This window comes from Eschrichtius robustus, chromosome 18 (assembly GCF_028021215.1).
Source record: "Eschrichtius robustus isolate mEscRob2 chromosome 18, mEscRob2.pri, whole genome shotgun sequence".
Classification (NCBI taxonomy): Eukaryota; Metazoa; Chordata; class Mammalia; order Artiodactyla; family Eschrichtiidae; genus Eschrichtius; species Eschrichtius robustus.
Genome location: NC_090841.1, coordinates 2,145,459 through 2,156,339, shown reverse-complemented (window position 1 = coordinate 2,156,339; position 10,881 = coordinate 2,145,459).

Sequence of the window (10,881 nt, the reverse complement as noted above, 5' to 3'; positions counted from 1 at the left end):
AGGTGGCCTCGGCTTTGTCTGCTTGGCACTGGCAGCCAGGTGTGCCCTCTGTGCCCCTGAAATGTAAACCTGACACATCATTTCCCAAATTAAAGTCCCTCAACTCACAAGGTGGAAGCAACCCAAGTGTTCACAGACAGATGAACGGATAAACTAAGTGTGTTCCATGCGTTCAGTGGAATATTTTTCAGCCTTAAAAAGGAAGCCAACTCTGGCATGCACTACAACACGCATGAACCTTGAGACATCATGTTACGTGAAATAAGCCAGACAGAACGACACATACTGTGTGATTCCACTCACGTGAGGTCCCTAGAGCAGCCAAGTTCATAGAATGGGGGTGCCAGGGGCTGGTGGAAGGGGCAAACGGGAAATTATTGTTCAGTGGGGTCGGAGTTTCAGTTTGGGAAGAGGATGAAATTCTGGAGATGAACGGTGGCGATGGGAGTACAGTATGGACGCACTTCCTGCCACTGGATGCTGCACTCAGGTCGTTAAAACGGTTAAACGTTGTGTTCCGGATATTTCACCTCAATGTTTAAAATCCTTCCATAATTTTGTCACCTAGAGAGGAACAGTAAGTTCCTTAGAGCCTGAGGTCGCACCCCAGCCCTGCCCCCTCCCGTAAGCTCCGTTCCGAGGTCCCGCTGCAGGCGTGCGGCGTGCGGCGTGCTGGCCGCGCGGGGGCCCTCCCCCCCGGGCTGTGTGTCCCCTCCTCCTGAGCCTGGGCCCCGGGGCTCAGGGGCCACGCTGCTGCCCGGATCCACGCCCCGCCCGCGCCAGCTGCGCAAGTCGCTGGCTCGCAGGCCTCAGCTTCGTCCCCTAAGAAAGCGCGGCGATAAACTCGCCGCTAGTGTGGCAATGACGTGAACGAGCACGTGCGCCCTTAGAATTGGGCCTGGCACACCGTAAACGCTTAACAAACTGTCACTTGTCGCCCTGAGAAGGTCCTCTGACGGGCTCGCGCCCCCTGGCCTCAGGAAGAGCGGGGCGCCTCCTCCTCTACTCCCCACGCCGTGCCTTTCACACACTTCGGTTTTTTAAGAAAGAAAGAGTGTTCGTGTTTGCGTAGACGTGTGTCTGCCGCCGAACCGCGCGCCGAAGGGGAGACACCGCCTCCCGCCTCCGCCCAGGGGCGGCCCCGGCCCACCGCGCGCCCCCGGCTGCAGGGAGGCTCCGTGGAGGCTGGGAGGCCCTGGGCCTCGGCACGGGCGCCTCGGGAGAGGACAGAAGGGCCGGCCTGGCCAGGCGCAGCCCCATCGCACGTAAACACTCACAGCCCGAAGGACGCGGACGCCAGCCGCGACGGCTGCCACGAGGCAGTGAGGACTCACCGGGCTGCGCGGGCGGCGGCAGAGCGGGGCCTGTCCCCCCGGCCCCCGGCCCGGGTCTCGCCTCCCGGACGGCGCTGTGCCACCAGAGCCGCGGGGCAGGGGCGGGCTGGGCTCCGCGTCCCCAGCGAGAGGGCTGTCACTGACCCGCCGCCCTTGTCACGCGGCCTCCGCCTCCGCCTGCCGACGCCTCCAGCTCTGCCTTCACCTCGCAGGTAGGGCCCCGGCTTCCACCCACCCCTCTCCGCCCCGCACCCTCTTCACAGGATATGTTAAGCCCCGGGAAGAATGCCTTAGTAAACATCGCTTTCTGTCTAAACATGTTAATAATTGTCGAATTTGGTTTGAGGGAATGTTTTATTATAATGGCTGTTAACAGGAAGGTCTCCAGCTGTCAAATCACCTCGCACGCTTCACAGAGAAAAATCTAGGTGTCCCAAGGGTGGTCCAGGACCTCTGCGTGGATGAACAGTCAGGTAGACGGGGCAGGGCGGGGGAGAGAGGGAGAGAGCGTTCGTGACAGAACAAAGAGGGGAGCTCAGGCTCACGACAGAGTGGTACCGACTTGTTCCCAGGCTCTGTGCTTACAAACCCCCAGGGGACCCGGCCAAAGCCAGAATCAGCCGCCCGGGGTGGGGACGGGAGGAGTGGCGGCCCGGAAACCCTCCCAGGCCGCGGGCTGCACGACCACCGTGCTGGAACCGCGAGCCTCTGCAACGGGCAGACCTTCCCAGACGCACGAATGAGCAGTGATTCTTCCATCCTTTTAGAAAAATAATGATCACCTTCAACCAATGTTTCTTTGGTTTTGAAGAACTTTGGGGCGAAATATTCTAGACATCTACTTCCTCAGCGATAGCCCTACCGAGGCCTCTGAAGTAGGGCCTGAGACTTGAATCTTGAGGGAGCCACTTAATGAGAGAAAAATACTGATTTGGGAACAAGTGCAAGAGGGCTGCCGAAGGAGAGAAGTGAGGTTTCGTGTTAAAACCCAATTAACCAACACGTTCCCTCTACCCACTTCGAGAGCTTCTCCCAACGACCCTGATCCAGATGAAAGGCGGCTCTCGTCTTCTAAACTAGATGAACACCTTAAAAGCTGTAAGTTAAACACCTTCTTACATTTCACAGCCTTTGGGAAAGACTTCTTATTCAAAGCTTCCTGTCGTAAACACTTTTGTTAAATAAATAGCATTCTTAATTCAACTTCATGTAAATCTGAGTTGTCCTGAGTTGAGTTGGATGATTTTGAATGAAAAATCACTCTCATTTTTCCTGTCAAATATCCAAGACCTTTTGACTCTCTCAAACCTAAGATTCCACAAAATCCAGACACACGTTCCCCCGAGAATTTGGCTGGTGTCCCAGGAACCCTGAAGCCTTCCACGGCCTGGCCCTCATTTCAGCCCACCCCCACTAAAACATTAAACACGTGAAAGCAAATGGTGCAGACAGAGCACTTCTTCCGTGAGAAATGAAGTCATGGCAGTGCCTCAGCCCGAACACGGCTGGCGCGGGCCAGGAGGGTCTCTGCACACAGCTATCCGTGGGCACGCAGCCGGGGGCCAGGGCAGCACGACGGCTGCACCCAGGACCCTGTCGTGGACTGGGTCACCGCTGGCCACCCTCTGGCCCAAGTCACAGGTCGATTCCTCCCCTCTGGCTCCAATTCCTGCTGCACCATTTGGCCTGCAGGACCCCCAGGCCAGCGAGTGTTCCAGCAGCCTCCCCAGAGGCAGAGGGGCGAGCCTGGGCCCCCTGCCCCGCCCAGGGCTTTCACCAGCTACTTAGCCTTGGAGCCACTTGCCTTTTGTTCCCCTGCAGTCCCAGCAGGAACCTGATGCCAGGCTGCTAGCCCACCAGGCAGAGCACACATTCCAGAACCTGGGCTGCCTGCCAACCACCCACCAGAGGTCCCCACCCCCGAAACCCAAGCCCGGAGCCTGAGCCCAGGAGCCCAGGCGGATCCCACGCTGGCACCGTGGGCCCGGGAGGCCTCCCCCGTCACGACCTGCCGCAGAGCCGAGGCCCAGAGGCCAGAGACTGGGCATGGCCGGGCTCCACTGCCCTCACCTTTGGGCTGACTTCGGTGGCTTCCCACGTCTTAGCCCTGAAAACAAAACGAAGCACTGCTGGGACGCTGCTGTCAGCGGTTTGGTTACGTGGCCAGACAGTCAAAGGTTGCCCTGGGGTTTGCTGAGTTTGGGGCTTTCTTCTCTCATTGATGACTGTTCCCAGTACCCAACCCCGGACGCCGGGGAGCGCTGAGCCCGCATCCTGTCTGTCTTGGGGAGCAAGTTGAGGCTACTCCTAAACCTCACCTAGTCTGCTCTCAGTACAGGATACCCAAGCAGAGACCTTCATCACCACTGGGGACACCAGGACCCCCGAGATGTCAGAAGAACTGTAAAATGAGGACAAGAAGGTCTCCTGAGGGTTCCAAAACTCATCTTTGCCTACGTCTCACAGCGCTGGTTTCTTCTCTGTCTCCATCTCTCCCTCCCTCTCTCTCTCTCTCTCGGCTTTCCCTGAATTTCAGTGACCCCAGATCTAATAGGAAGAAAACCATCTGGGACCCCATCACCCTTGGGGGTCTTTTCTATCTCCTCTGAACCCCCCGCCGGGCCCCATCTCCTTGGAGGCGGCACCTGACACCAGTGAGGGTCCCCCTCAGCCCCGGCCCCTCCCTCCCTCTCCCCCCACCTGTCTCTGCTCCTCCCTCTCCACCCTCCTCCAGGGCCCCAACACACCCTGCGCACAGACGCTGCAGGTCTTCCCCTGCAGCCTGACCGTCCTCCTGAAGCACCTGTGACACCCTGGGAGCCGCGTCCACCTGGGCCCAAAGCAGCGTGTCTGAGGCTGGGTTCACCCTCCCACAAAACCAGCTCCTTCTCCGACCCCCCTGCACCACCATCTCCCCAGGCAGCCGGGCTTGGAATCCACCCTGGTCACCCCATCTCCCTCTGCTCCCGCACCCACCGTCCCCGAGCCCCCTCTGTCCCATCTCCCCTCCCTTCCATCCCCTGCCCAGTCCAAGCAGACTCTTCGACTACGTGCATAGACCACTGGACGGAGCCCCTAGCTGACTCCTGTCCTTTGGAATCCAAAAGCTCTAGAGCAGAATCGGGCCTTCGGAAGCACCTCCTGTCTCCCTGGGCTCACAGGGGAGGGAGGAGGGAGGGGGCGGAGGCCTGAGGCGGCCTCAGCAGGGCGGGCATCGCAGGATCTGGCTCGTGCACTGCCTGCAACAAGACTGCAGCCGAGACACTCCCGTGCGGCATCTGCATGACACCAGCCCATCCCCTGAACACAGCATCCCTTCCTGCCCCTGCTGGCCTCCTTTTACCCCTTTCCCTGGGCTCATTCTTCCCGGCAGCCGGCGAGGCCCCCCTCAGGAGCCGCTCCTCCAGGAAGCCCACTCCGACCCTCCTGCTCCTGAACAAACACTTTCTCGACCTCTCTCGGGACGCAGCACATCTCCCCTCAGTCCAGGCCTCGGTCCTGCTTGAAACCGTAGACCACCTGCTCACTTTTTATCCTTTCCAGAACCTTTCGTCCTGAATAAGAAATAGTTACGCCGAATGGCATCATATGGCTCCACAGAAGCTGGCGGTGGTCCCCAGCCATGGTCCCCTCCAACTCCCAGCCCCGCCAGGAAGTGATCAGGAGGGGAGAGGACGAGAGAGGTGAAACCACCGTACAATGAACACCAGCAGCTATCTTCACAGCAGGAACGACGGGAAGCTAAGCCCGCCAAATGGCCTGCGTTGGGTGAGCCCTGCCCTGCTCCCGGGACGTGGCTGGCCAGGCTCCGCCGCCCCCCTGCTCCTACGGAACGGAAGCCAGTCCTGTCCCTGTTCAGGCTGCAAAACCGCAGGCCCACCCTCTGCCCCTTCCTCCTCCGTCCAACAGAAACTCTCACTACGTTTTCATCAGAAAGGAGTCCGTTCACTCTGAGTTGATATTTTGTATTTTGTTGCCCAGAGCACCATCACGGAACAAACAGGGGGAAACGGTTCCATGAGAAAACAGAGAGGCGACCTTCGAACTCCCGCCAGGCTCTCGAGGCCAAAGGCAGGCGGTGCTGGAGTGGAGGGGGACAGGCCCCATGTGGTGGCAGAACACGGCACGGCGATACAGGTGTCACCTCTCGAGGCCCTGTCACCACGTGTGTGCTGTTGACTGTCACAGGCCTGAGCCTGGTCACGTTGGTCATTTCTCCAAGAAGCCAGCATGGGGGGCGGGCAAGATGTGGCGGCTTCAGGGGATGCCCGGGGGGAGGGGAAGCGTCCCTCCCACCCCCCTCTGCTGATGCACAGAAAGGCAGTCAACAGCCGCAAGAAGAGCTGCGTTTCCACGAAAACAGGCTTCCAGCCTCCCGAGCTATTTCTATGGAAATATAATGTACCACTGGGTATAAATAGAACTCACGGCCGCCAGGAATTTTCTTTTCTTTTCTTTGTCCCTCTACAGAAGCTAAAGATATTCACACCATACGAAGAAAAACTAGTGGAGAATAATTTAAGACACCTCTGAAACGCCTGCTTGGGCTATTTTTACTTTTTCTCATTCCATTGAGACAAAAGGTTCTAAAAATGGACTTGGAGAAGCCAAGCTCTGATACAGCCATTGGGTGAGTTCCTTGAGAGCAGGCGCCCCACGCTGCGTTCCCCTGTGTCCCCGCAGGTGACCGAACAGGGCAGGGGGTAGGGACGCGTGTGGGTGGAGCCTTACAGAAAGGAGGAGATGAGGCGTCCCTTCCAGAGTTTCAGGGCGGCAAACAAGTTCCACGAAGGAACCTTCCTTTCTGTAAACCAGCAGGGTGAACAGGACCTCACAGCGGAACGAGCCGAGGAGCAAGGGCCATCCCAGGAGGCAGCAGCGTGCACAGAAGCCAAGACCTTCGGGGCCTGGGACAGGGTGGGGCCCGGGGCTGAGGCTGGAAGTGACACGGGCCCAAGCCTGGACGCGGGGCCCTGAGGACTCGGGGACTCAGTCACGGGGCAGCAGGGGCCAAGGAAGCCCTTCTGAGGAGAGGAAGCCCTTCTGAGGAGAGCAAGCCCATGGTCAAAGCTAAGCCACGTAGAGGACAGACAGGCCACAGGGAGGGCGCTGCGGGCCCAGAGGGAGCAGAGAGGCAGGGCGACGGCGGCATGGGGAAGAGCCTACTCACGGGACTCGGCGGTGGATGAGACGTGAGCAGGGCAGCAGGGGAAGGAGCGAGGCGCCAGACTGCGGGAGGGGCCACCCCCCGGCAGCCGTGGCTCCCACCTCAGCTGCTCTGCCCCGGGGCCTCTGGAGGCTTGACACAGGGCGCAGTGGAGCTAGAGCCGAGGTGGCTGGGAGCCCAGCACGGAGGGGTCAGAGGGGCCAGGGAGCCACGGAGGACACAGGCAGGGGCAGGGCAGAGAGGAGGGAACCGGGCTGGAGGGGTGCCGTGGGCCCTGCCCGCCTTGGACAGGACCGGCTGCCCCGAACCTACCTCCTGAAGTCGGAGCCCCCCGGAGCCCAGGCCCGGCCAGCCCGTGTAAGGACACTTGGAAGGGCTTCTCCCTAGTCCTTGGCCCCCTGCAGCGGAAGAAGCCCGCTGACCACTCACAACGCCAGAGGGAAGAGCGCTCGCTGTGCCCTCTAGTTTCCTGGTCTCAGCCAGCCCGTCTCTGTCCGGAGCATGAACATAAAACAAGGGAAAGGTCACTCAGATACACGAAGCCAGTGATCTATGCGAAGCCCCAAGGCCCTCCCCGCATTCAGTTAACCTTGTTACAAGCCTTACACTTGCCCTGTAAAGCTAGAGCTCCTGGTATTTCTAGGCAACGCCAAATATTCCCTCAGCAATTATCACATTGACAGGGAAACATTTCCTGTACGAGGGCCTTCTGAAACGTACACACTGGACCGTGACTTCTTAAAATGCATTTCAGCCCACCTCCACAAGCTGACTGCCGCCTCTACCAGCCCTCCCCGCCGGGAGCCGGGGGACCCGCTGGTGAAGACGGCTCTTGGCCACGTGCAGGCGGAGGTGGCCATCACCGAGGAGCCGTGACTCGGGACCCCGACAGCCGGGGTGGACGTCGCACGAGCCCTCCGAGAGCCCAGGGGCCCAGGAGGCTCAACAGAGGCCACCCCTGGGCCGCCACCCTCCTCTCTCCTGGTCCTGATTGTCTCCCAGTCACTGTACTGACTTGGCCTGACTTGGCCTCAGGGCGGATCCCCATCTCTGGCTCCTCCTCGGGCGGCTCGGTTCAGCATCCGGACGGTTCCTCCGGTTGCTGCTCTGTTTCGGCATCTCTCCCCGGGGCGTCCCTGACCCGCTAACCCAGTCCAGGGCCCCTCTCCCGATGCCCGGGAAACATTTCCTCAATATGACCAGCAGAGTGTTCTCTCGTGGGAAAAAACCCAAAGGAGAGAGAATCTAGAAATGGGGAAGGAAAAGCACCTTTCCCTCCTTCCTGGGGAAAACTGAGTTCTCTCAGGCAGCGATGGAGGTGCGTCTTGTGGTCACAGACACCCGCGCCAGGGCTGCCCGGGCGCCCGACTTCCCGAGGACGAGGCAGAGGGGTCAGGGGATCCAGCAGGAATGAGGGAGGCCCTGTCCACCCCTGCGCTCAGCACCTCGTAAGGAACAGCAGGACGTGTCAGCAGACAGATGATCCCAGGCTCCACTACAGGGACACGGAACACCGAGCACGCCCAACAAGCCCTGGTCCTGGAGGAGCCAAACAGCCTCACAGACGAGCCGCACGAACCAGAGAGCTGATGGCGGTGACAGGTGGCTTCTGTTCCAGGTCAAGCACCAGAGCAGCCGTGAGGAGACAAAATAAACTCACACTCATTTTCCTAAAATGAAGCTCATTGTCACAGCCATGGTATGAGATGGATATGCTTATTAAAGAGAGTGTGTGTCTCTAGCTGCTTTTTTGGGCCAAAGGGAAGAAAAGTAATAAGTGATTTTGTTAATCATTATGACCACCGTCATGCCCTTTACAAAATATAAAAGCATCAACAAATTAAAACAATTCTCACTCTGAGTCATAATAAAAATTCATTAATCCAGACTCTACAGGTACATTTTAAGAAACATTTTAAGAAAACCAACGTTATCCTTTTACTAGGAGAGTAAACGAGACTGGGGAGAATGCTAGGACACCTAAGAGGGGAAATGCAGAACGTTCTTCAGAACCGCCTTGACAGGTAAGTGCTGGGTTGTTTATTAACACCAATGAGCTGATCACCCGTCTCTCAGGCATTCGACAAACCACTCACCCCGAGTCTTCCACGCGCAGCCCGATTCAAGGCACTGGGAGTCCCGCGGCAGAGCGGACAGACACGCTGCCTGGCCCGGCACCTGAAGCGTGATGGCATATTTGACGACAAAAACAAGATCCTGCAAGTCAAGTTTATGAGAAATAAATCAAGTATGCAGAAGTACTCTTGAAAACTGAAGTGTTATCCAAATGTTAGCCAACTTTTTTTTTTTTTTTTGGCTGCATTGGGTCTTCGTTGATGCGCGCGGGCTTTCTCTAGTTGCGGCGAGCGGTGGCTGCTCTTCATTGCGGTGCGCGGGCTTCTCATTGCGGTGGCTTCTCTTGTTATGGAGCAAAGGCTCTAGGCACGCAGGCTTCAGTAGCTGTGGCGCAAAGGATCTAGAGCGTAGGCTCAGTAGTTGTGGCACGCGGGCTCTGTAGTTGTGGATCACAGGCTCTAGAGCACACGCTCAGTAGTTGCGGCACACGGGCTTAGTTGCTCCGCAGCATGTGGGATCTTCCCAGACCAGGGCTCGAACCCGTGTCCCCTGCATTGGCAGGTGGATTCTTAACCACTGCACCACCAGGGAAGTCCCTGTTAGCCAACTTTATCCACATAATCCCAGTTATCTATGTTCTTAAACCAGCAAAAATTTAATCTGTTTTCAAATATTCCAGCATGCAGACTTTCCCCTTAATTTGGAAAGAGCTTTCCCTCCATTTAATTTTGTTTAACTCTGATATGACTGTGTATCTAGAAGAGATCTGAGGTTCTGGGATCAAATTATACCACTTTAGAGGTAAGGAAGCCAAGGTCCAAGAAAATTACGTGACCCGCCCAAGGCCAAATAGCAAGTTGGTAGCCAAACCAGAACAAACGCCCAAGTCTCCTGATGAGGCAAAGAATCTTTTTTCCACAAACTGCTTGGTTTGTCCTCTATTGGAAAATCACACTGAGTGAAGATACTTACGATACAGATTGCCAAGAAAGGCTTAGTATGCATTATATATAAGTATCTCCCACGAGCAAATAAGAAAAAGTCAAGAGAGAAAATAAAAATAGGCAAAGATATCAACAGACAATGCCCAGAAGAGGGAATCTAAATTGTCGGGAAAATATATATATCACATCACTAGTAATCAGGAAAATGAAAAATGAAGCAAAACATAATTCCACATAAGCAAACATCTGAAGTCTGGAAACACCCCGTGAGGGCTGGAGCATGGGGCAGGGAGACCCCCGCCCCTGTGTGTCAGAGGACAGGAGCATCCACCGGTGTGGCCACACAGAGCAGCGGCCCGGCAACACCTCGTGAAGTCAGACCACCACCAGCTCCACGCTGGGGACGCACCCTGGAGAAGTTCCAGGCATGCTGCACAAGGAGATGTGGACAGGAATGGGTTTTTGCAGCATTTTAATAGGGAAAATATTGGAAACAACTTAAATATACCTTGATACAGTGGAAAATCAATTGGGAATGGATAAATAAATTCTAACTTATTCATACAATAGCAAGATGGAGAACATTTAAAATGAATTAACTCGCTATATTTAAAATGGATAACTATAACAAGGACCTACTGTATAGCACAGGGAACTCTGCTCAATATTCTGTAACAATCTAATTGGGAAAAGAATTTGAAAAAGAATAGATACATGTATACATATAACTGAATCAATTTGTTGTACACCAGAAACTAACACAATATTGTGACTCAACTATACTCCAACATAAAATAAAAAGTTTAAAAAAAAATAAAGTTTATCCAAAATAACAAAAAATAAACAAATAAACATAAACAGAAAATGAATTAACTAGTTCTACACATACCTACAGGACTAGGTCTCAGATGTATAATTATGAGAGGCAAAATAGTGCTAAATATAAGCTGTACAGTAGGATACTGTTTGCATGATTTTTAAATACCCCCAAAATACTATATATTATTTTAATTTTATACATACTTACTTAGCAGAGATGAAAAGAGGATTTGCTTTGCAGGGAAGGTACTAAAACGCAGATGTAAATAGTACATGCCTGCTTCAGGATAATGATTTCCTCTGGAGGAAGGGTGAGAAATTACAGCCAGAGGCTGGGCCAGTACTGTGGTGGGCATTCAACTGTACCTCTATTTTTATTTCCTTTTAAAAAGATAGGGCAAAATGTTATGTTTTTGCCTGTACTTCTCTGTTTGCTTTATTTAAATATTTTATAACCAAATTCAATTGAGAAAAAAAATTCTTTCTAATAATTCTTATTTGATTAATACAACTTGTCCTATATATATATTAAAAACCCAAT